Source organism: Papio anubis, chromosome 7 (genome assembly GCF_008728515.1).
Source record: "Papio anubis isolate 15944 chromosome 7, Panubis1.0, whole genome shotgun sequence".
NCBI classification, from domain to species: domain Eukaryota; kingdom Metazoa; phylum Chordata; class Mammalia; order Primates; family Cercopithecidae; genus Papio; species Papio anubis.
The window spans coordinates 67,984,665-68,007,367 of NC_044982.1; positions in this window are offsets into that span (position 1 = coordinate 67,984,665).

Genomic DNA, 22,703 nt, shown 5'->3' on the forward strand with positions numbered 1-22,703 from the left:
AACATTATGCACAGGATGATCCTAGTTTTGTAACAACAACAACAAAAAGGTGTTTATATTCATAGAAAAACTCAAAAATATAAATATTCTGGGTAAAATCTGTGTTATAAAGGTATGGCTTTTACTTTTGGCTTTATCAATTTCTATATTTTACTTTGTTAGATTAAATCTGTATTGCTGTTGTAACTTAAAAACTCAATAAATAATTTTTTAAACCATGAGACTATAGATTCCAGTTGCAAATTATTATTAACTTAAAAACACAGTATTAGTTTCTTATGGCTGCTGTAACAAATTACTATGAACTGGGGCCAGGCACAGTGGCTCATGCCTGTAATCCCAGTACTTTGGGAGGCCGAGGTGGGCAGATCACTTGAGGTCAGGAGTTTAAGACCAGCCTGGCCAACATGACAAAACACCGTCTCTACTAAAAATATAAAACTTAACCAGGTGTGGTAGTGTATGCCTGTAATCCCAGCTACTTGGGAGGCTGAGGCATGAGAATTGCTTGAACCCAAGAAGCAGAGTTTACAGTGAGCTGAGATCACACCACTTCACTCCAACCTGGGCTACAGAGTGAGACTCTGTCTCAACATACATACACACATACATACATAAATAACAAATTACTGCAAACTGAATGGTTTAAAAAGACAACAATTTATTCTTTTACAGTTCTCAAGGCTGAAAGTCTGAAAAGAAGATTTCAGTAGAGCCTTACTCCCTCCCTTACTTTCCTACGCCCTAGGAAAGAATCCTCCTCTGCTTCTTCTAGCCTCTGGTGGTTGATGGCAATCCTTGGCATTCCTTAGCTTGTGATGCATCAGTCCAGTTTCTGCCTTGGTCTTCATATGGTTTCTTCTCTGTGTCTTTACATAGTCTTCTTAAAGAGACATCAGTCATTGGATTTAGGGTCTACCCTAATTCAGTATGACTTTACTATAACATAACTAGTCACATATACAAAGATACTACTTCCAAAGGTCACATTATGAGCTTCTGGGTGGATGTGATTTTTGAGGGAACACTCTTCATCCCAGTACAGACATTTACTAAAGAACACTTACAAAGAAGCATCAGAATCAACGAGCGTTATGTGTCAAAGTCTCTTCTGAAGGCTGCCATCTCAGGAGTATTTCACCATTACAGTTCATTGTACCCACTGGACAGGCACAGGATGAAAGCATGAGATGATATTATTGCTGCTACAGGTTTGAAGAACTTACCAAGCTTCAGGTCATCTCTCCTCCAGGCTTCGATTTGAATGCACTTTACTTATGTTACCCCAGCTTTGAGATTAAGCAGCTTTTAGGTTCTCTTCTAGTCTCTAGCTTTACTTTTGGTATAAGATTTGTTAATAACAAGAGTTTAGGGAAACTTTTTTTTCTTTAATCTAGTTTTTGTTGTTGTTGTTGTTATACTGTAAGTTATGGGATACATGTGCAGAATGTGCAGGTTCGTTACATAGGTATACATGTGCCATGGTGGTTTGCTGCACCCATCAACCCTTCATCTGCATTAGGTATTTCTCCTAATGCTATCCCTCCCCTAAGCTCCCACCGCCCAACAGGCCCTGGTGTATGATGTTCCCCTTAAGGTCACTTTTAATTTCTTTATTTCTTATATTCATTCCATAAATATGATCAGCACATTTTTAGATATGCAAGGATACTTAGATAGATATTTAGATATGCAAGGATAGAGCATATCTAAATACTCTTTGTAAAGCAAGACTCAATCTTATGTTTACCAGGCAGGAGATCTGGATATCATTAAAAATCCTATATAGCAAAGCATTTGTGAACCAGTGCAGAAGGAAAGATTGAAGTCAATAGTTTACAATGTTACTAACACTATACCTTTTCCATTGGTAAGTTCCTTCCAAGAATCTGGCTCTTAAATTTATCAGTTAAACCACAGTCTTTAAGGCAGAAAATTTATTTGTAAAAATTTACTGTTTAGCTTTTCCTTAAGCCTCAAATCAGTTGTCTATACTTACTGTTCATGCTATTTGCACAAACTACTCTGTTCTATGCAAATTTCTGTCCCTTCTCCCAAAGGGCTAAAAAATCACATGGTGAGAGAAAGGAAATGCAAGAGACATTCTGAATTTAATTCATGAAGTTTTCTTTTTTTCTGTCACATATGTAGTATTTGTATCAGAGTCAGAAGTTAGAGCTAAGTTTGAACATTCAACAGATAAAAGAAAATGGTTTTATGTGGCAAACCTACTGCCCCAGAAAACAAGTAATTAAAGGATCTCTTAAAATAGCAGCCATAAAATTGACATTCCATGGGAAGCCATGATTTCATTACTGTTCTTTATAGTGAGGATCTTCCCTGGGCACTATTCTGAGAACTGGAATCTGTTAGCAGAATGAGCACGTCACCCAAGGACTCCGCAGCCTCCTCTGCAGATAGGGATAGTGCCTTTCTGGAAAACGTGGGATAATTTTATCATGTCATGTGGAGGTATTACCTTGCTATTATCTTTGTTTGGAGATTAGTATGGTTTAAGAAGATATGTAAGGGTGCCATGTTGACGAGTGGTAGACTTGTGATGGTTAATAATTTTTTGTGTCAACTTAGCTAGGCATGGAAAACAGATGGTTGGTCAAACATTCTTCTAGATGTTTCCATAAAGCCTTTTTTCTTTTTTAAAAGATGAGATTGACATTTATATCAATAGACTTTGAGAAAAGCAGGTTACCCTTCATAATGTAACTAGGCCTCACCCAATCATTTGAAGACCTTAATCAAAAAAAAAAAAAAAGAAAAAAAAAAGAAAGAAAAAAAACCTGACTGCTGTGGAAGAGGAAATTCTGCCAGCATATTGCCTTCAAGACTTGAATTGCAACATTGACTCACCCCTGCATGTCCAGCCTACTGGTCTGTCATGCAGATTTTGGACTTGCCAGACACCACAATTTTTTTTTTATTATTATACTTTAAGTTTTAGGGTACATGTGCACAACCTGCAGGTTTGTTACATATGTATACATGTGCCATGTTGGTGTGCTGCACCCATTAACTCATCATTTACATTAGGTATATCTCCGAATGCTATCCCTCCCCCTCCCCCCTCCCCACAATAGGCCCCAGTGTGTGATGTTCCTCTTCCTGTGTCCAAGTGATCTCATTGTTTAATTCCCACCTATGAGTGAGAACATGTGACACCACAATTTTATACGACAATTATTTAAAATAAATCACACATCCTCTCTCCCTACATCCTATTGGTTCTGTTTCCCTGGAGAACCTTGACCAATACAGATTTTATGAGAGACACAGCCTATAGAGGCATAATGGACTTTCTGCTGAGTCTGAGACCTCAAGACATGGTAGGCACTGATTCCCTATCATTGCTATTTCCGTGTTTGGTCAAGGCATTACACTGGAGATGCAGGCCTGTGTTGTTTCTTTGGCTAAGGAAAGAAGCTTCTACTGAAGAGTGAATGAAGCATCCTCTAGATTCTTAAGTTGCTGCTCATGGAATCTCACGTTTACCTTTAATTTCCCCAAACTGAATTGGAACTAGATGATGGAGCCATTTATTGGTGTGAGTACTGAGTAATTTCTTAATCAAATGGAACTTTGGTTGTTAGTACTAATTTTACATTGCACTTGTCTAGATGTCTTAGAGTTTAGGAGAGGGATGTCATTATCTCCATAATGTAGATAAAGAAACAAATGTGATGGCCCGCATCTTCTTCCTCCATAAGTAGAACCACGCAGATCCTCAGAGAAAAGAAGCACCAGCCCAAGGCAAAGGAGGCGGAGCAGGAGAGAGCCCAGGTGTATTCAACTGGGTCTTGTCTTTCCTCACACAGTTCTTCTCACCTGATGTGGCTTAGGCACTACCATTTTCATTAGGTTTCCTAAACCTAAATGGGGTTTTGTGTCTACTCTAGATGCCCCTCAGAGACTGCCCATCTCTCTAATCCTTTTCATGACAAAACTTCTTGAGTCACTATCTCTGCTCCTCACCTCACTTGCTTCCATAACAGACCATTCAGGCTCTTACCCTCATCACACCACAGAGGCTAGTCAAGGTCCCTTATGACCTTCAAGTTGCCAAATTCAAGAGTTCCTTCTATGGTCTTATCTTCCTCATCTCTCAGCAGCACTAACCATTTTGTTATTTTGCAAACATGTTTTCTTTAGTCTTCTATTGAGTAGAATTGAAATGGGTTTTCCTCCTGTCTCATTAGCTATTCCTTCTCATACATCTTTGCTGGTGCCTCTGCTGCCTAACCGTGAATGTTTGGAATGTCCAAGGGTTCAGTCCTGTGCCCTGCCTACATCCTTTGCATACGTAATCTTGCCAAGCCTGTGGCTTTAAATACAATCAATAAGCCACACAAATTGATACATCTATTCCTGGCCTTTGCCCTAAAATTCAGGCTTATACACCCAATTGCCTACTTCACACTTTTCCTAATTGTTCCCTTTTTGGAATGTTATCTCTGATCTTTTCACAGCTGGTTCATTCTTGTTATTTAGATTTCAACTTACATATTTTCTATTAGGACAGATCTTCCCTGGAAACCTTATCTATCTGTCTATTTGTCTAGTATCTATCATCAATCACATTATTCAATTTTAATTCTATGCACAACTTGCACAAGTATATATATATATATATATATATACACACTTGTCAATATATATATATAAAACTTTCTTATATCTTTATCATATTCTTGTTTCCATTCCTTAAATGCAAATTTCTGGAGATTACAAGAGTGTCTGCCACAGAGTGAAAGCTCTGTCTCAGTCTGCTTCAGCCGCCATAATAAAATAGCACAAACTGGGTGGTTTAACATAAATTTATTTTCTCACAGTTCTTAAGGCTGGGAAGTCCAAGGTGAAGCTGTCGAACCATTTGGTTCCTGGGGAGGCCTCTTTCCTTGACTTGAAGAAAGTTGCTTTATCACCTGTTCACAAAAGGCTTTTCCTCAGTGCAGGTGCTCAGGGGGAAGAGATAGGGATCTTTTTCTTCCTCTTATTATGAGGACATTAATCTCATATTAGAACCCACTCTTATGACTTTATATCACTCTAATCATCTCCCAAAATTCTCATCTCCAAATATCATCACATTGGGGGTTAGCACTTCCACATATGAATTTTTGGGAAACACAACATTAAGTCCATAACAAGCTCAATAAATGTTTCTTGATTAGACTTGACTGAAAGATTATTGCCTATAGCTCACAATTTAGCTTTTGTTTCTACTGCTATATGATATGTTACTATTATTCATGTATTTCTCTGAATGTCTTTAGATTTTACATTCCTTGAGGAGAGAGGGGTTAGGTACAATTGGTGCTTAGCGTGTGGTTGGCTATTTTAGGGAGAAACACCATGAGGCTACAAAAGATATGAGGTTTAGTAATAAAAGCAACCAGTTGCATATTGACAACTCACTATTCAGCACACTTTGTGTCTATCCTTGCATTAACTCCCCACTCCACCAACAATCCCATTATTTTGACATTTCAATTTTAGGGACTGTCTGCCCTAATGCAGTCCAGATCTCTGTCACTCCCTCTTCCTCATGTTTCCAGTAAGGATGATCAGCTTACTGGAACCAGATTATAGTCCCTTGGTTTTGTCTTTTGAGGGTAAGTGGAGCCAAAAGCCAATACAATAGCAGGAACAATACCTTATGCTCATTCTTCTTGGTTGTTATTTCACCCTTACTTATGGAGGATATCTTTGCTGGATACAAAGTTCTAGATTAGTGGATTTTTTCCTTTCAACCCTCAATATTTCATGCCACTCTCCTGGCTTGCATTGTGTCCACTGAGAAGTCCATTGTAATTCTCACCCTTCTTCCTCCATAGGTAAGGTACTTTTCTTTTACCCCTATGGCTTCTTTCACGATTTTCCCTGTGTCCTTGGTTTACAACAGTTTATGTCTAATATACCAAATAATATATTTCTTGGTATTCTGTTTGGTGTTCCCTGCTCGGTGTTCTCTTCCTGGATCTGTGGTTTAGTGTCATTAATTTTAGACAGTTCTCAGCCATTATTACTCCAAATATTTCTCCTGCTCTGTTTTCTCCTTCTTTTCCTTCTGGTGTTTCAATTATGTGTAAGTTATACCTTTTAAAACTATCCAATAGTTCTTGAGTGTTGTGTTCTATTTTCTTTTTAAATTCTCCTTTCTCCTTGCAGTTTTGAAAGTTTCTATTGATGCGTCTTTAATCTCACTGGTTGTTTCAGCCATGTCCAATTTGCTGATGAGCCCATTAAAAGGCATTCTTTAACTTTTGTTCCAGTGTTTTCAATTCCTAGTGTTTCCTTTTTATTTGTCTTAATATTTTCATCTCTCTGCTTATATAACCCTTCTGTTCTTGCATGTTGTCTACTTTTACTATTAGATATCTAAGCATATTAATCATAATTATTTAAAATTTCTGGCCTGATAATACCAACATCTGTTTCACATTTGAATCTGATTCTGATGTTTGCTTTGTTTCTTCACACCATGTTTTTGTGTGTATCTGTTTTAGCACACCTTGTAATGTGGTTGTTGAAATTTGACCATGATATATTGGGTAATAGGAACTAAGGAAAATGAACTTTTAGTATGAGTTTTTCACCAATTTGGCTAGTAATTGAACTGTGTTAATATTTGTTGTAGCTGTAGGTACCAGAGGCTTCAACTTTTCTAGCATCCTTGTTTTTGTCTCCCCTGTTGTCTTTTGTTTTTTCTAAAAATTACCCCATAAAAAGAGTCTGATTCTTGCAGCTCTTTCAGCTGAATCCTCTGTTGCTTTACTGGAGCCCTATCATTGTGGTGGTAAATTATGGGGGAGAGGAAGTTTGCCATTATCTTATCATTAAATCTCAGTCTTTTAGTGGGCAGGTATCTCTGGACTGTGACCTTTTCAAGGGTTTCTTAGCTCACCCACTACCCACCCCCTTAAGTGAGATAAATGCTAGAGGGGGCTGTAGTGGGAGAAAATGCCCTTATTCTAGGTGAGATGAGGCTCTGGCAAAGTCTTTTCCCCTGGAGAGTAGGTCTTTGTTTATATAGAACATGTAGGCATATTTTGCAATGGTTACTCTTACCTTCCCATTGCTATAGCCAAAAGGTGATCTTTCTTGGCTCTTGACCATGAGAACCTGGTAGCATTCCTAGAGATAAAACCCATGAAAGGACCCTTTAAGATTTGCAGTCCCCAGGATATTCTTACTCTCAAGCTAGTCCACACTCATCCTCCAGAAATACATCAAAATTACCATTTAAGTTTTCCTACCAGTTTATGGCACCAGTGGCTTCTGGTCCAGGTGACCAGATCTCACTTGCAGTTCTCTGGATCTGCCTAGATCTCCTGTGACCTCGCTTATCCAATGGGTCCAACAAAAGTCACTGAATTTCTGTTTTTTTTTTTTCCCCATCATTTTCTTGTCATAAGGATGGAAATGATAATTTGCAAGCATTTTACATATTGGACCCCAAACTGGAAGCCTAAATATCTTTCATATCATCTAGTACTGTGCTAAACAGGCATAGACATACTAAGTCTTGGCCTGTGTTTCCACCAACACTACCTGGTCCATTTTCCCACCACTTCCCACAGCTGCATTAGACACTCTTCCTGTCAAGGGAAAAGAGCTGGAGCTTTGACAAATTGAGTTTTAATGACTGCCAGTCTCTGATATACAAGACACTAAGTGAGTACTTGGAGTGAGTGATAGATGACAATCAAGACTAAGACAGGGATTGTCTGACTCAGACTCTTGTATTCTTGTCCCAGATATGTATGTTTGTATTATGGTTGGAAAACACTATTCTTTAATCTGAGTAGTAAATGAGTTTTAAAAGAAAGAAAGACAATGAAAAACACTTCTCTGTTGGGCTGCTGCCTTAGCCTCCTCAGAAAAGACCATTTCTGGCATCTCAGGTGTATAAAAGCCTTCCTTGAGGCCTTCATTTCTGATGTGTTGATGTGTAGAGACTGACTCTGAAGCCTTTGATTTTCTTATTTGTGATTTTGCTTTTTGCTTAGTGGTTTCCTTCCTTCCTTCCTTCCTTCCTTCCTTCCTTCCTTCCTTCCTTCCTTCCTTCTTTCCTTCCTTCTCTCCTTCTTTCCCTTTTCTAAATACTAGCATTTGGCATGTTTGTGATAAGTTAAACATTTTATCCATTAATGTTAGCTTTAACAGAATAAGACAATTTAGCTAAAGGCCACTGCCTAGTGAGATTTTTTAAATACTGATTGAAATGCAAATTAATACAAGCAATTACCAGGTACTGTACATAGTCTTAAAATGGAAGGCTTTAAGTGACATTTCCTTGGCAATCTGTGTGAATCCCCCAGATTAGGCATTCTTTCTATTCAGTAAACTAAATCTGCATCTAATGCCCAACTTGAGGTTGTCATCGCATCATCATTTTTAATTGTAGCAAACTCTGAAATAAAGATGACCTTATCAAATAACAGTTACCTAAAGAATTACTTCTTACTGGGGAATGTATGTTTGGAGAAAGACACAGTTTATGTGTTGCGGATAGGGTACTGATGGCCTTAGAGTGTGAAGACCTATGTAACATTTTAGGGAGACAGATTTTTCCCTCAGTCAGAAGGAATGGAACTGACATTGAGTCTTTTTGTGTCAAACACTTTAAATTCATTCAGATTTAATAAATATTTATTGGGTACTGTGATGTTTTCACCAATATTTTTCTTGCAGGGGGTTCAGTGGGAACAGGATGACAAGGTCCCTGCTCTTGTGAATCTTATATTCTGGTTGGGAAAATTGACAATGAACAACAACAGTAAACAAAGAAATAAAATAAATCCGTGGTGATAAGTACCCTTATATGGAATAGAGAATGGCTGGGTAGGTAGTTGAAAAGAGAGTGCACGTTAGATAGGGTGGAACAAATGAGGTTTTTCTGAGATGGTGACATTTGCATTGAGAGATTGAAGAGTTAACTAATCACACATTACTTTGTCTAATTTTTACAACAACCTGAGATAAAGGTAACATTAGTTCAGCAGGTGTAAGCAAAGAAATTAATTACTCAATTAGGTTAAATAATTTCTCTAAGATTACACAGATTTTTTCAATCCTATTGTAAACCAAAAACAGAATTCTAAGCCCCCCAGCTAACTGAATGACCCCTCCTCGTGGTTAAAGGCATTCCATAGTTAACTTGAAAAACTAGTTAAGACTCTGATGGGAAGTGGGAGTTGGACATGCCTCATTATGCCCTCCTTCCTTTGGAATTCAGGCACAGCTGACCAGCATTAACATCAAAACACAGATATTAAGACTGATGAAATAGACTTTTTGTAGCAATAAGACACCAAATTCCAGCCTGACTCTAGTATAGCATCACTTGACAGATATCAGGCCCTTAAAGAAATGGAAGTATTTTACCCAAAATAAATTTCTTTGGCATATTTTGAAATAGCCTTACAAAACTGTCTCTTGTGGGGAAAATCTACATTCTGTAGAGAACCCCCATTCCTTTCCAAGGTCTTTTCCCCAATGCAGGAGAGAATTAACTAAGAGTCTGGCACTTTTTAAAATCTGATAAGAAACATTTACAATCTATTCTCTCTGAAGCCTGCTACCTGGAGGCTTCATCTGTGTGATAAGAACCTTGGTCTCCACAACCCCTATCTTAATCCAAATACTCCTTTCTGTGCATTCCAGGTCTTCAGATAAACTAAAATCTTTGAATTCACCTATGATTTGGAAGACTCTGCTTTGAATTGTACTACCTATCTAGAACAAGTCAACATAATCTTTCATATATTGATTGATGTCTTATGTTTCCTTAAAGTGAAAAAAACCAAGCTGTAATCCGACCACCTTGGGTACGTATTGTCAGCACCTCCTGAGTTTGTGTCACAAGCATGTCCTTAGCTTTGGCAAAATGAACTTCTAAATTGATTGAGACCTATCTCAGATAATATTTGGTTTACACTCTCCGTTTGCTTCAAAGCTGCTCACAGTCTACCATACCCCACAAGTACTTCTTTCTCACCAACTGCTCCAAGCTTATGCAAAAAACAAGCTCTCTTTGTTTACTTGGTCTTAGACTTTAGATATTCAGGAGCAGTCAGTTTTCCGAGAAAATCAATGCTGAGTCATCAATTTTTTCAGTAAGAACATTAACAAGAAAAAAGACCGGCACCTAATTTTTTATTACCTTTCCGTAAAACAGGATATTTTTAATACCAAAAAAGTTAAAAGGATATTTTCTAAGATTAAAGAACATGACTTCAAACTGAATACAGTAAACTTTATGAAATACATCATTTTGTCTCTATTTTATTTATTTCACAGAAAACCCCTAAAATGATTATATAAACAGACTCATTTGAGAACCAATGGACTCAATGTCTTTTCAAGGCTACCTCCAACCTTGAAAATCTTAGGTTGATGTTAACTCCCGATGCTCAATGCTCAGAGTGCCAGTGCAGGAAGACACTGTAGGGTGAGGACATAGACTCTTTGCTAGTTGAATCAGACTAGGAAAGGACAGGTCATTTTGACCTAAATATTTTCAGTGTGAATCTCTTCCCTTGAAATATTTACCTATTTAGGGAAGAGGCAATGATGCATTCATTCTTTCTTAGAAAGTTCAAATACATCTTAAAGCACTTTACAAAGTAATTTATAAATGGTTTTTCTGTAGGCAGTTGCCCATGTTAGTTCAAATAAATGAAAATAATTGATTCATTGCTTTTTCTCTGTATTAATTACAGAGTTAGAAAGGACTATTTAGACTTTTCTTTATAGGAATGTATGTGTTTTTGTCATGAATATTCAAGTATTGATCAATTTGTGAGAGTGTATTTCTCTTGCTAAACTTGTAATATAAGCAAAACTATAAAATATGCAAGAGTAACTACTACTTAAAATTCTATGAAAATATAATGATGATTACTGAGGCAATAATTGTGTACAATAGCAGCAATAGCATCCTTGAGGCCATTTCTGCAGCATTGCAAGTACCTAATTGAATCAATTGTGCCAGATCTCGTCTTACTGAGAGACAAGATAAGAAGTGTTGGGCTAAAGCCTCAAGTATCAATTGAAATTTTAGTTTTGTACCTAAATAAAAAAACACAAAGATACAAGCCAATAGAGTGTTTGGCTCTTTTTTTGGTCATCAATATAACCATCACTACCTTCACACTATTCTGTATCTGTCTAGTGGGCTCAGTAGCATGAACTAAAAGCAGTTGATTTCACAAAGCAATTGAAGGGATGAAGAGAAACACAAATTATAAAAAATGTACCAGACACAGATGAATGCATTCTACAATATTAATGAAGTCCTAAAAATGCTTAGAATTAGTTTGAAGACTTTCCTCTGATTGGTATTTCATGTATTCACATTTTTAATTTTCAAAAGAAATTATGGGTAGTAGAAGAAAGAAGTGAGAAATATAAGGAAGCCAAATCATCTATAATCCCACTGCCAATATGAGTACTAATAATGTTTTGATGAATTCCTCTTAGTCATATATGTGTACATACATACACATACACATGACCCTAATGTGTATGTAATTTTCTACCATTTTATTAAATGATGTGAGGCATTTTTCATTACACCAAATATATTTCACACAAATGCTTTTGTATTGTGGCCTAATATTTGATTGTATAAAAATATGAAACATTTTCTAGTTAGTGCCCCACTCTTAGGCATTAAAGTTGTTTTCAATTTTTCCTTCTTAAAAATGATGCTGCAATGAACATGTTCCATTATGAATCTGTGCTTGCGACTTCTATTTTTTTACACTGGATTTTCATAAGTATAACTGCTGTGTTAAAGAGGATGAACCCCACTAAGAATTTTTATATCAGAAATGTAGGAACAATCCACCAGGGAGGTCTAATAACTCCAACAACAGGAATTATCATTGAAAAAAATGAGTTTGAGAACTTGATACATGAAAATATCTCACTGCTATACTAATATGCAGTTTGTATTTTCCTTCATGAAATGCATTCATGTATTCATTTATTGAAAGTGTCCACAGAATATCATGTTGGCAGTCCTGGCTTCATGCGTGTGTGACTTGAGCAGTTGCATAAGATTTCACACTCAGAAGAAACTTGTGTTTGGATTCATGTTCTGCCATTGCCATCTTAGAATTCTTAAAAATTTTACCGTTGAACTTAAGTTTTGTAAGTGATGTTTGATGGGACCATGGATGTGTATGAGACCAGAGAAGAGGAATGAAATATGTGGGTCCGCTATTTTTGATAGTTCATTTTCATATAATGCTTTGATTTTCCATGAGCACAGAGTTCTGGTGAATCCATGATGTGTGGGAGTTCAGTGAGACTCAAAACAAGCACAGGGTAAGCATGACACACCTACAGCTGAATAAGCAGGGATGCTGACAGCCTCAAGTGGCCTTGCTTTCTGTTCGTATAAGAACCTGCTCTGAATGTAAAAAGAAGGCAAAAGTTTTCTAAGGTATAGAAATGACCAAGGAATCCTAGTGTGCCCTGTCTTACTCACGTTACTTTCTTGTATTAGCCAACAAATTACCCTGAAAATAATGTCACACAAGGAAAGAGAAAGATACAATCCTATTTTTCTTTTTAGTCCTTGTGTGTTCATGATAGGGAAGAGAATGTTGTGATCAAAAGCAGGAGAGTAAACAGAGCCCTAGAATGAATGCACAGTGTTATTTTTCCCATGAGAGTAAGAACCGTTAATGATTCTCCTACAGATGGGTCTGGAAATGAACATATCTGCCAACTCAACTGGGACATAACAGAAGCTACATTAAAAATCTATTTGAGTAATGATATAATGTCTGGGACATCAGCTGCAATTGAGGCTTCCATTTAGTTAAAATGGCAGCAGTTAACTGTCATCTGCTAGTATCCTGACTGGTGTTTTCAGGGAACAGACTAGTGGATTAAATGGGACTGATGAGAATCATCACCCCTGCATTCTTTACATTTTTGAGGGTAGGCTAATGTTTGCAGTTCTACCTAGGATACAATATATGCGTGGTTTACTATCTTAGTTGAGAGCGGGAAGAAGCAATTTTGGGGGCTTCTGCTTCACATTAACTAGTATAGTAGTTTTATTCACAGACAAAGTAATCTTTATCAGGTGCAAATGTCTAAGTACATCCAGTTTGATTGCACATTTGGAAACTGAGAAAATACCACCAGGTGTGTCGGTGGACCTATTGTATGACAGCCTTAGGGCATATTTATTACCCAACTTTATACACTCTTACTCTATATATAGAGTACTCTAAGGGGAGGAGCATAATTGAGCTTTGAGCCCCCAGATATTAGTGTGTATTTTTGATATTAGGATAATTCTGTCCTTGATATCTGACAGATAATTTTGTTGATTCTGTAAAATGACTTGGGAAGTATTCTTTTTAAATTTTCTGAAAAAATTGTGTAGAATTGATATTATTCTTTAAATGTTTGGTAGAATTCACCAGTGAAGTTACAGGTTAATGATAGGGTTTCACAATAAATCGATATGGGGTTAAACAGATAATGTGAAAGAGCTGAAGATTCCCTTTCTCCAGTGTATACTCAACCAAGTAAATGGCCATAGTTCCTTTTGGTGGAAAGACTGGAGGAATCACTACTTTGTAGATTTGCTGTGGTATTTCTGGCCTTTCCTCAAGGGGAATAGGCTGTCTTTCAGTAGATGGGTTCTGGGTCAGAGAAATGGCTGATATCTGGAAATAAGACAAGGAATTGTGACTTTTCATGCAAGGGTGACCTCAGCCTTCTATTCATCCTTTTGGATCTTTTTTGATTATTTATATTATGCAATATCATGTTATCTATCCTACTATCTTGCCTCTAGAAATACATAACAAATGTCCAAGAGTCATATCCATAGATCCCTGTGAGTCAGGTGCTCTTGGCTGCCATTTTAACTTGTCCATTTTAATAATTATGTCCTCTTTGTCTATGATGGTTATGTGCTGCCTTGTGGCTTTTCCTGTTTTGGGCTCCTATCTTCCTTATTGCTAGTAGGGACCCAAGTTCTCCAATAGTGTTTCTATCAGTACTGGTCTCCAGAGAATGGCAATTTCTGAGTTTCTTGATGATGCTAGTGACCCCTAACCAGAGTATTCCTTATTACCTTGGATTTTATATCTTATATGATAGATCAATTCTATCAGCACACGCACTTCTTTGAATGTGTTGATTTTTTCCTCCACAATCTATCACAGCAGTTCTGGCATGCATTTAATGTGGGTCATCATTTTTTCAAGCATCTAAGAGCCATCTCATTAGTGTATTCAAACCAACTCCGGAGTTCCTTCCCATGGTATTAAATCTTGAATCAAGGAGACAGTCTTACTATTGAAAAATTCTCCCGTATCCAGCTTTATGTTCTGCATCAGCAGTAGGTCTACTCCTGGTATCACCTGTCTTAGATAAGGTTCCTAGATGCATGAGGTTCTTGTGCAAGTTATTTACAAAGGGAATGTTCTCCAGAGAAGCCCGTAAGGGAGTGACAGAAGTAGAATAGATCAGAAGCAGCAGACAAGGACAGATGTGTTTTAGGAGTTTAGCCTTAGCCTGGTCTCACAGGGACCTTCGGAATGTTAGTTTGGTCCTAGAAGTTGTCCTTCCCAAAAGCAAGGTGGCCGGTGTTACATCCTTACATCAGACAGCTATCCCGACCCTTTGGATGGGGTGGGAGAGTATGACCTCCCGAGCATATTTAGGCAAGGTGACTCTTGCTGGCTAAGAACAACCTTGCTGACAAGGGTGCAGATATGGGCCATTAGCAGTCCAAATCTACAGCAGGTGGGGATGGGTATACTAATGCAGTAAAGGGGATCTAGGTGGTATACCAAAGGCAGAGTCAGTTCTTGTGGATGTTTACTATATGTCTGAAAAGAATTTGTATACTCTATTACAGTGACTTATAGTGACACTTATAATACAGTCATTTGGGATCTGAGAATATCAGTTTTACAAAGAATTTCTTTTAATATTGTCTACTTTGGTTTACTAGGCATTTTATTGGATGCATAAGGGCAAAAGGGACTTTACCTGCTTTGTATATAGCTGAGCTGTGTGAGGTTTCATTGTGCAGGTCTGTGAGGTTAGTGATAATTTTGTCCATTATAAAAATGTATTGATTCAAGGATGTCTTTTGTCCTGGGTTTTTCACATGAGATTTTGAATTGCACGAACTTTGAATATTATGTGTATGTTATTACTGAACATAGTCTGAGAGGAAAACACATAAGCTCTTAAAAAAAAAAAAAAAAAAAAAAAAAAACCAAAGGAAAGTAGACCAATTAGACTAATACATATTCTAGGGTAACTATTGTAGGGAAAATGACTTGTTACTTTGGTTATTGTAAATGATGTTAACTATTAAAGTCATTATGCCCATTTTAATGTGACTTGATGTTGTTTTTAACAAAAATGGATATCAAATTGGGTGTCCAAGAAGAATGTTTTTTTCCTCATTGAAATTAATGGTAATTGCACTTTTGACTTTAAAAAATTGGGAAGCAAATTATCTTCAATTAGATGAAGGAAGATAATATGGAATTTAGAGCAGTTGTTAATATTATTTAGACTTTATATGTCTTTGTCCAATTTTTTTGGCTTGTTTATTTTTAAAGAAAGTGTGAATATCTCCACCTAAAGCCGTCAATCAATCTATTTTCTCTCTGTGGGTTTGTCAGTTTTGTTTTACATATTCTAGGGCTACATTTTTAAGTAAATATATGTTAATGATTGTTATATCAGCTCTTGCTCCTTTTACAAGTATTTACTTTGTCTCTTACTCCTTTAAGATTTTTGCCTTGAATTTTGTCATTTTTCATGTTTTCTACTCTTTTTAAAAATTCCGTTTTTTGCCTAGCGTATCATTGTCATACTTTCTCATTTTGGGGTGTGTCTTTTACAGATGTTGTATTTCTAGTACTTTTTAAAGACTAATGTGGGAAGGATCTCTGACTTTTAATTAGAGAATCTAATCCATTACATGTATAATTACTGTTTTGTTATATAATATAAAGTTAAATATATATATTTAACTCTTAAATTTAGGGGTGCATGTGCAGGATGTGCAGGTTTGTTACATAAGTAAATATGTGTCATGGGGGCTTATGGTACAGAATATTTCATTACTCAGGTATTAAGCCCAGTACCCATTAGTTATTTTTTCTGATCGTCTCCCTTCTCCCAACTTCCACTTTCTGATAGGCCCCAGTATGTGTTGTTCCCCTCTATGTGTCAATGTGTTCTCATAATTTAGGTTCCACTTATAAGTAAGAACAGGCCATAATTTGTTTTGTTCCTGAGTTAGTTTGCTAAGAGTAATGGCTTCCAGTTCATTCCATGCCCCTGCAAAGGACACATTATATTACTCTTTTGTATGGCTTCATAGTATTTCGTAGCGTATATATACCACATTTTCTTTATCCAGTCCATCATTGATGGGCATTTAGGTTGATTCCATATCTTTGCTATTGTGATTAGTGCTGCAATGAACATACATGTGCATGTGTCTTTATAACAGAACAATTCATATTCATTTAGGTATATACCCAGTAATGAGATTACTGGGTTGAATAGTATTTCTGTATTAGGTCTTTGAGGAATCACCACACTGTCTTCCACAATGGTTGAACTAATTTATTCTCCCACCAACAGTGTACAAGCATTTCTTTTTCTCCACAACCTCACCAGCATCTGTTATTTTTTGACTTATTAATAATAGCCTGACTGGTGTGAGATGGTGTCTCGTGGTTTTGATTTGCATTTCTCTAATGATCAGTTATGTTGAACTTTTTTTCATATGATTGTTGGCTGCATGTATGTCTCCTTTTGAGAAGTGTCTGTTCATGTTCTTTGCTCACTTTTTAATGGGGTTGTTTGTTATTTTTCCTCATAAATTTGTTTAAGTTCCTTACAGATGCTGGATATTAGACCTTTGTCGGATTCACAGTAAAAGTTTTCTGCCATTCTGTAGGTTGTCTGTTTACTCTGTTGATAGTTTCTTTTGCTGTGCAGAAGCCTCATAGTCTATTTCTTTTTTTGCCTGATTGCCCTGGCCAGAACTTCCAATACTGTGTTGAATAGGAGTGATGAGAGAGGGCATCTTTGTCTTGTTCCGGTTTTCAAAGGGAATACTTCCAACTTTTCCCCATTCAGTATGATATTGGCTGTGGGTTTGTCATAAATGGTTCTTACTATTTTGAGGTATGTTCCTTTAATACCTAGTTTATTGAGGGTTTTTAGCATATTGAATTTTAGCAAAAAGCTTTTTATATCTGTTGAGATAATCATGTGGTTTTCATCTTTAGTTCTGTTTATGTGATGAATCATGCTTATTGATTTGCATATGTTGTTTTGTTATATTTATAACATTAATCTATGTTCTATCTATGTAGTTTTAGTTCACTAATTTTCCTTGCTGTGCAGTATTCTATTGAATGAATATGTCAGAATTTATTCTTTTGTACGTGGACTTTTGGGTTGTTTTCAGTTTTAAAATAATACAAATAATACCACTGTGAACATTCTCTTATACATATACCATACATACGACACATATGTCATATCATTTTATACACACACATATTATGGTGTGCATATTTTTCTAGGTATATTACTTATATGACAGAGGCTGTTGAGTCATATGATGGGGTATGTTTGGTTTTTCTTTTCTTCTTTTTTTTAGACAGGATCTCACTCTGTCATCCAGGTTAGAATGCAGTGACACGATCTTGGCTCAATGCAACCTCCACTTCCTGGGCTCAAGTAATTCTTCAGCTTCAGCCTCCAGTGTAGCTGGGACTACAGGATACAGGCACGAGGCACAAACACCTGGCTATTTTTTTGTATTTTTTCTTTCCTTTGGTAGAGATGAGATTTCGCCATGTTGCCCAGGCTGATCTTGAACTCCTGAGCTCAAGTGATCCGCCTGCCTCTTCCTCCCAAAATGCTGGGATTACAGACATGAGCCACCATGCCGGGCCATGTTTGGTTTTTCTAGATAATGCCAAACTGTTTCCCAAAGTGGTTGTGCCTATTTAAATTCCTGACATTAGTGATTGACAGCTTCCTTTCTCCACATCCTTAGCAACACTTGGTATGGTCAGAATTTTTAGCTTTTTCTACTTAGGGTATATAGTGATATCTGATTCTTACATTTCATTGAGAGAAAATGTATGTATTAGCCGTTAGGATTTCTTCTTTTCATGAGTTATCTTTTCAAATCTTTTATGTGAATCTACTGCTTCTTAGCCAAGTAACTTTAAGTAAGCCGTATCTTAATTTCCTCACTTTTAGAATGGGCTGAATAGCATCTCACTTTGACCTCTTAGCACAGCAGTGTCTACTTAGCATTGCTACTTCTGTCCAAGATTGGGAACTACCTTTACTTGAATCACTTTTCCTGTATGGTTCCAAGTTACTATAAGCCAAAAGAAGAACTCACATGAGATCTGGAAGGTGGAAGTGAAGCAGAACTACCTTGGAAGTTTGAGGGAAACAAACATAGTGGTGGAAGGACAGAGGTGTCTGGTGGGTCTCAGAATATCATCCTTCTTTTCCTGCTTGTACTCAGCTCATTTTCCTGACTGCTGGCCCAGCTAATCAACTGTGGTCCTAGGCCCCAGGCATTTGGTCCCAGGCCCACAAAGGTGATGATTTCCAGAGGCAGCAACTTTTCCAGAGTAGAAGCTTCTTAGAAGATGTAGACAGTCCATAGAATCTGCATGGTTGCTGAACTTCCCTCAAGTTCCTCCTGTCTACTTGAGTTAGCACTTCAGGCTGACATGGCTAATGATTATTTTCTCAGATCCTCTTATTTCTCTCTTGTAGACTTTCATTTGCCCCATTCCTACCACATTTTTCTAAATGTTAATTTCTATACAAACCCTCTTATTTCTGTAATATTTGTAGTAGCTCTGATATCACGATTTAATCCTGAGTGATAGAATAGTTTTGACAATGGAATAAAATAAAAATGCAAAAGTTCTTTAATAGCTCTAAATTGCCACTCAAATGTAATTATTGAACTGAGCTAAGTAATACATTACTGTGCCTCTTACATAGTGGAACAGATTAGGAGACAATTAAAATGGTAAGAAAAGCAAGCCAGCATAGGCTGTTATTGGCAGCATGCTTCATGAAAATATTTTATTCTTTTATTTGTCTGACTAGGGTACTTGTTTGTTAGCAAATGGATGCCAAAATACATCATCTAGGTTTCCTTTTCAACTGGATTGCTTGGTAAGAAAGGGGTTGTAAAATAGGTCTAAGAGACAGAATCTCTGAAACACTTGTCAGGTATTCTCAATTAATATTTAAAGTGTGGAATATGGTCAGATATCCAGAAGCACAAATCAAGAACAACTGAAAAGATACAGGCACAAGGTAAAATAAATTTTAAAAATATGGGACAATCCTCTACTGCAAATTACCCATTTCTGGCTGCCTCTGTGATACATTAAGGTTGAGCCTTGCAGTGGGTCATTTTCAAAGTTTGTCAAAGACTCAGACATTGTTGATACTATTTGTGAGTTTTCTCAAGGCTACTGTACTAAACTATCTTTATAAAGGCAATAGTGCTCTGGTTAGTAGAACAATAATTGGTTAGCCAAATAGTGAATTTCAGCAGCTACTTTCATTGCTTAATGGCCAGAGTAACAGTCATAGGACTGTTCAACCTTTCAAGATTTCCCAACTGACACCTTTTCAGTGATCATGAAGTACCTCAGGAAAGCAAAGGAAAGACTGTGAGCAGAATTATTATATTCAAAAGACTGTAGGGATAGTAGTCAGGGAGAAAGAGAGCTAAGTAGCACAATATTATTCTTATAATATTGTGGTATTAAATATTATATAATTGTGGTATTAAAAGTTATAACTTAGAGTTTATAGTATCTTGTTTCTGTTTTTCCTTCATGATGTACTCCTCAGTTGATTTAATAATCTATGTGCAAGATCCTGATCTATGACCCATGGGTGATTACAGTATGATTTCTGTTACCAAAAAGCTTATGGTAATGTAGGAGAATTGAGGTGCAACTGACAAATAAAAATTATGTATCTCCAAGGTGGACACCATGATGATTTGATATGCATATACATTGTATAATGATTATGACAATAAACTTAACATATCTATCATCATCCATAGTTACTATTTTGTGTTTGTGTGTGTATGAGGGTTACTGCATTGTGTACTTGAGACTAATTGAATGTTGAGGACAAAATAGTCCAAAATGGCTTCAAATCTTCTGGTTTGCTTTATATAGAAAAAAAAAAATGAGTGTGTCTAATGAATTTGGCAACCTGGGAAAACAGCAATGAATTTTGAAGTACAGTTAGCAAGTCTGACTTTCTGACTTTGGGCAGGCTAGAATTTCTTTCTTTTTTCTTTTGAGATAGAGCCTAGCTCTGTTGGCGAGGCTGGAGTGCAGTGGTGTGATCTCAGTGCAGGGCAACCTCCACCTCGTGGGTTCAAGCGATTCTCCTGCCTCAGCCTCCCAAGCAGCTAGGATTACAGGCATGTGCCACCATGCTGGGCCTAGAATTTCAATTAATGTTTATTCAAGGAGTAATTGGATCATCCAGGTGGTTGCAATAGTGTATACCAAATTCAAGAGTGAGGACAATATAAAGGATTTGGGTTACCGATTTTTACATAGCATTTGCAGTTAACATTAGCATCAGGATTGGGATTAGTAGAAAATATTTATTATATATAATATCTAAGACGATTTTTAATGGAGGCAAAAATACAGGTATGGTCTTTTATTTTGTACCTAAGTAACTCGATACCCCTTTGTTACAGACAACATGAAAATAGGTAATTGCTTATGGGTCATCAGAAGATCAGTAAGTTGCAGGAAGTTGAGCGGTTGGAAACTAAATTGATATTGATGGTTTGAAAACATTATCAGAAGAAAGTATGAAAAATGAAATAAAAGGTAGAAATTAAGGAAATAAGGATAACAAAAGTAACACTTCAGAGACCCAACTCAAATATGTGGGCTTAGAACGTATTATAGCATTTAAAATACCAGTATTAAGAGTTATTTTCAGAAATGCTCTAAGGAATGTTTCTATTCTATGTGCACCCCTGTGCCCTTGTGTTAGGGGTTGAATTGTGTCTACCTCTCCAAAAAAAAAAAAAAAAAAAATTGCAGTCCTAACATCCAGTACCTATGAATGTGACCTGATTTAGAAATGAGTCTTGGCAGATGTAATCAAGTAAAGAAGAGGTCATTAGGTGGACTCTAATCCAATATGACTATGTCATTCTAGGAAGAGGAAAAATGCCATGTTAAGATGTAAACATACAGGGAGAGCACCGTAGGATGACAGAGGAAGAGATTGGAGTGATGCAATTGCAAGCCAAGCTATAGAAAGATTTGATGTTTATCACTGGAGACTGGGAATAGGCAAGGAGAGATTCTACCCAGAGTCACAGAGCAACCATGGACATGATAACAACATGATTTTGGATTTTTGGCCTCCAGAACTGTAAGAGAATAAATTTCTTATGTTTTAAGCTATTCAGTTTGTGATACTTAGTAAAGGCATCCCTAGGAAACTAATACAATTTATTTATCTCTTACTTATATCATCGCATCACTTAACCAGCAAACATTTATTAAACATCCACTCTGCATAGGTCATTCTGCTCCTTCATTTCACAGCTTTGAGAATCGCTCTCTTAAGACAAAATTTGGCACTTAGAAGGTTTACAAGTAAGAAGAGACAGCACAGCACAGGATACTTTGGTTGATCTTTTTTCCCCCCATTGTACTGAAGACATTCCCAGTAGTGCCATCTTTGAGAAAGAATGATACATATAGATGAATATTTTCCAGCATTTATGGGTTTTTGGCTCAAAGGTGTGCTAAAAGTGTCAAGTTGCTAGAAGATCTCTAGATAAATGGTATGCACGATGCTAGGCTTGGAAGGCTTGTTTATACTAAAAGTGATAAGCCCAACACCACCTGTTCTCATTAATGTGACACCAGAGTTAGAAGGTATAAAAGGGTCTCAGGGGAATGATACTGTCTGAGAAGACCTCAAACTCTTTGTCAAAAAATTCTTCTAGGTGCATTGTTCCTGTGCTGGATAAAATAATGTACAACTACTGGAAGATGAGTGTGCTGGCTGGATAAATAAGGATATGGATGACTTAAAAAGCTGTCGTAGTTGGTGATCAGGCAGTAAAGATATACGCCATGTATAGTTTGTTAACTTATAGCATTAGTGGTGTCAAAAGTGCTAGCCACAATTTCCTACAGTAACTGAATTTGTTGATTGTGAGTCATGCCAACAAAATGGTTAGAACATGGAAAATACTAAAGTTGAAACATTTCCCCTAAACTCTTGAAGCAATAGGAATTAGTCTCCATAAGTGGCTCTATAAAGAATCAATCAGAAAATTAGGAAATGAATTAAGCAGGATGCTTTTTTTTTGTTGTTCTTGTTAGGGCTTCCTGTGAATGCCATAAAGTACTCTTAGTTTTTTATTTATGACATCAAGCGCAATTATTATGGCTGATTAGAAGAACTGAGAACTAAGGGTATATAAAAAATATATCCCATCCAGGCATCAGCAATCCAAGTGATATAGGACTTGTCTTTGTAAATTATTTTGTTTAAAGCCTCTTTGATATCTACTGAATGCTCAATGTTTGGATACTTCAATAATATAC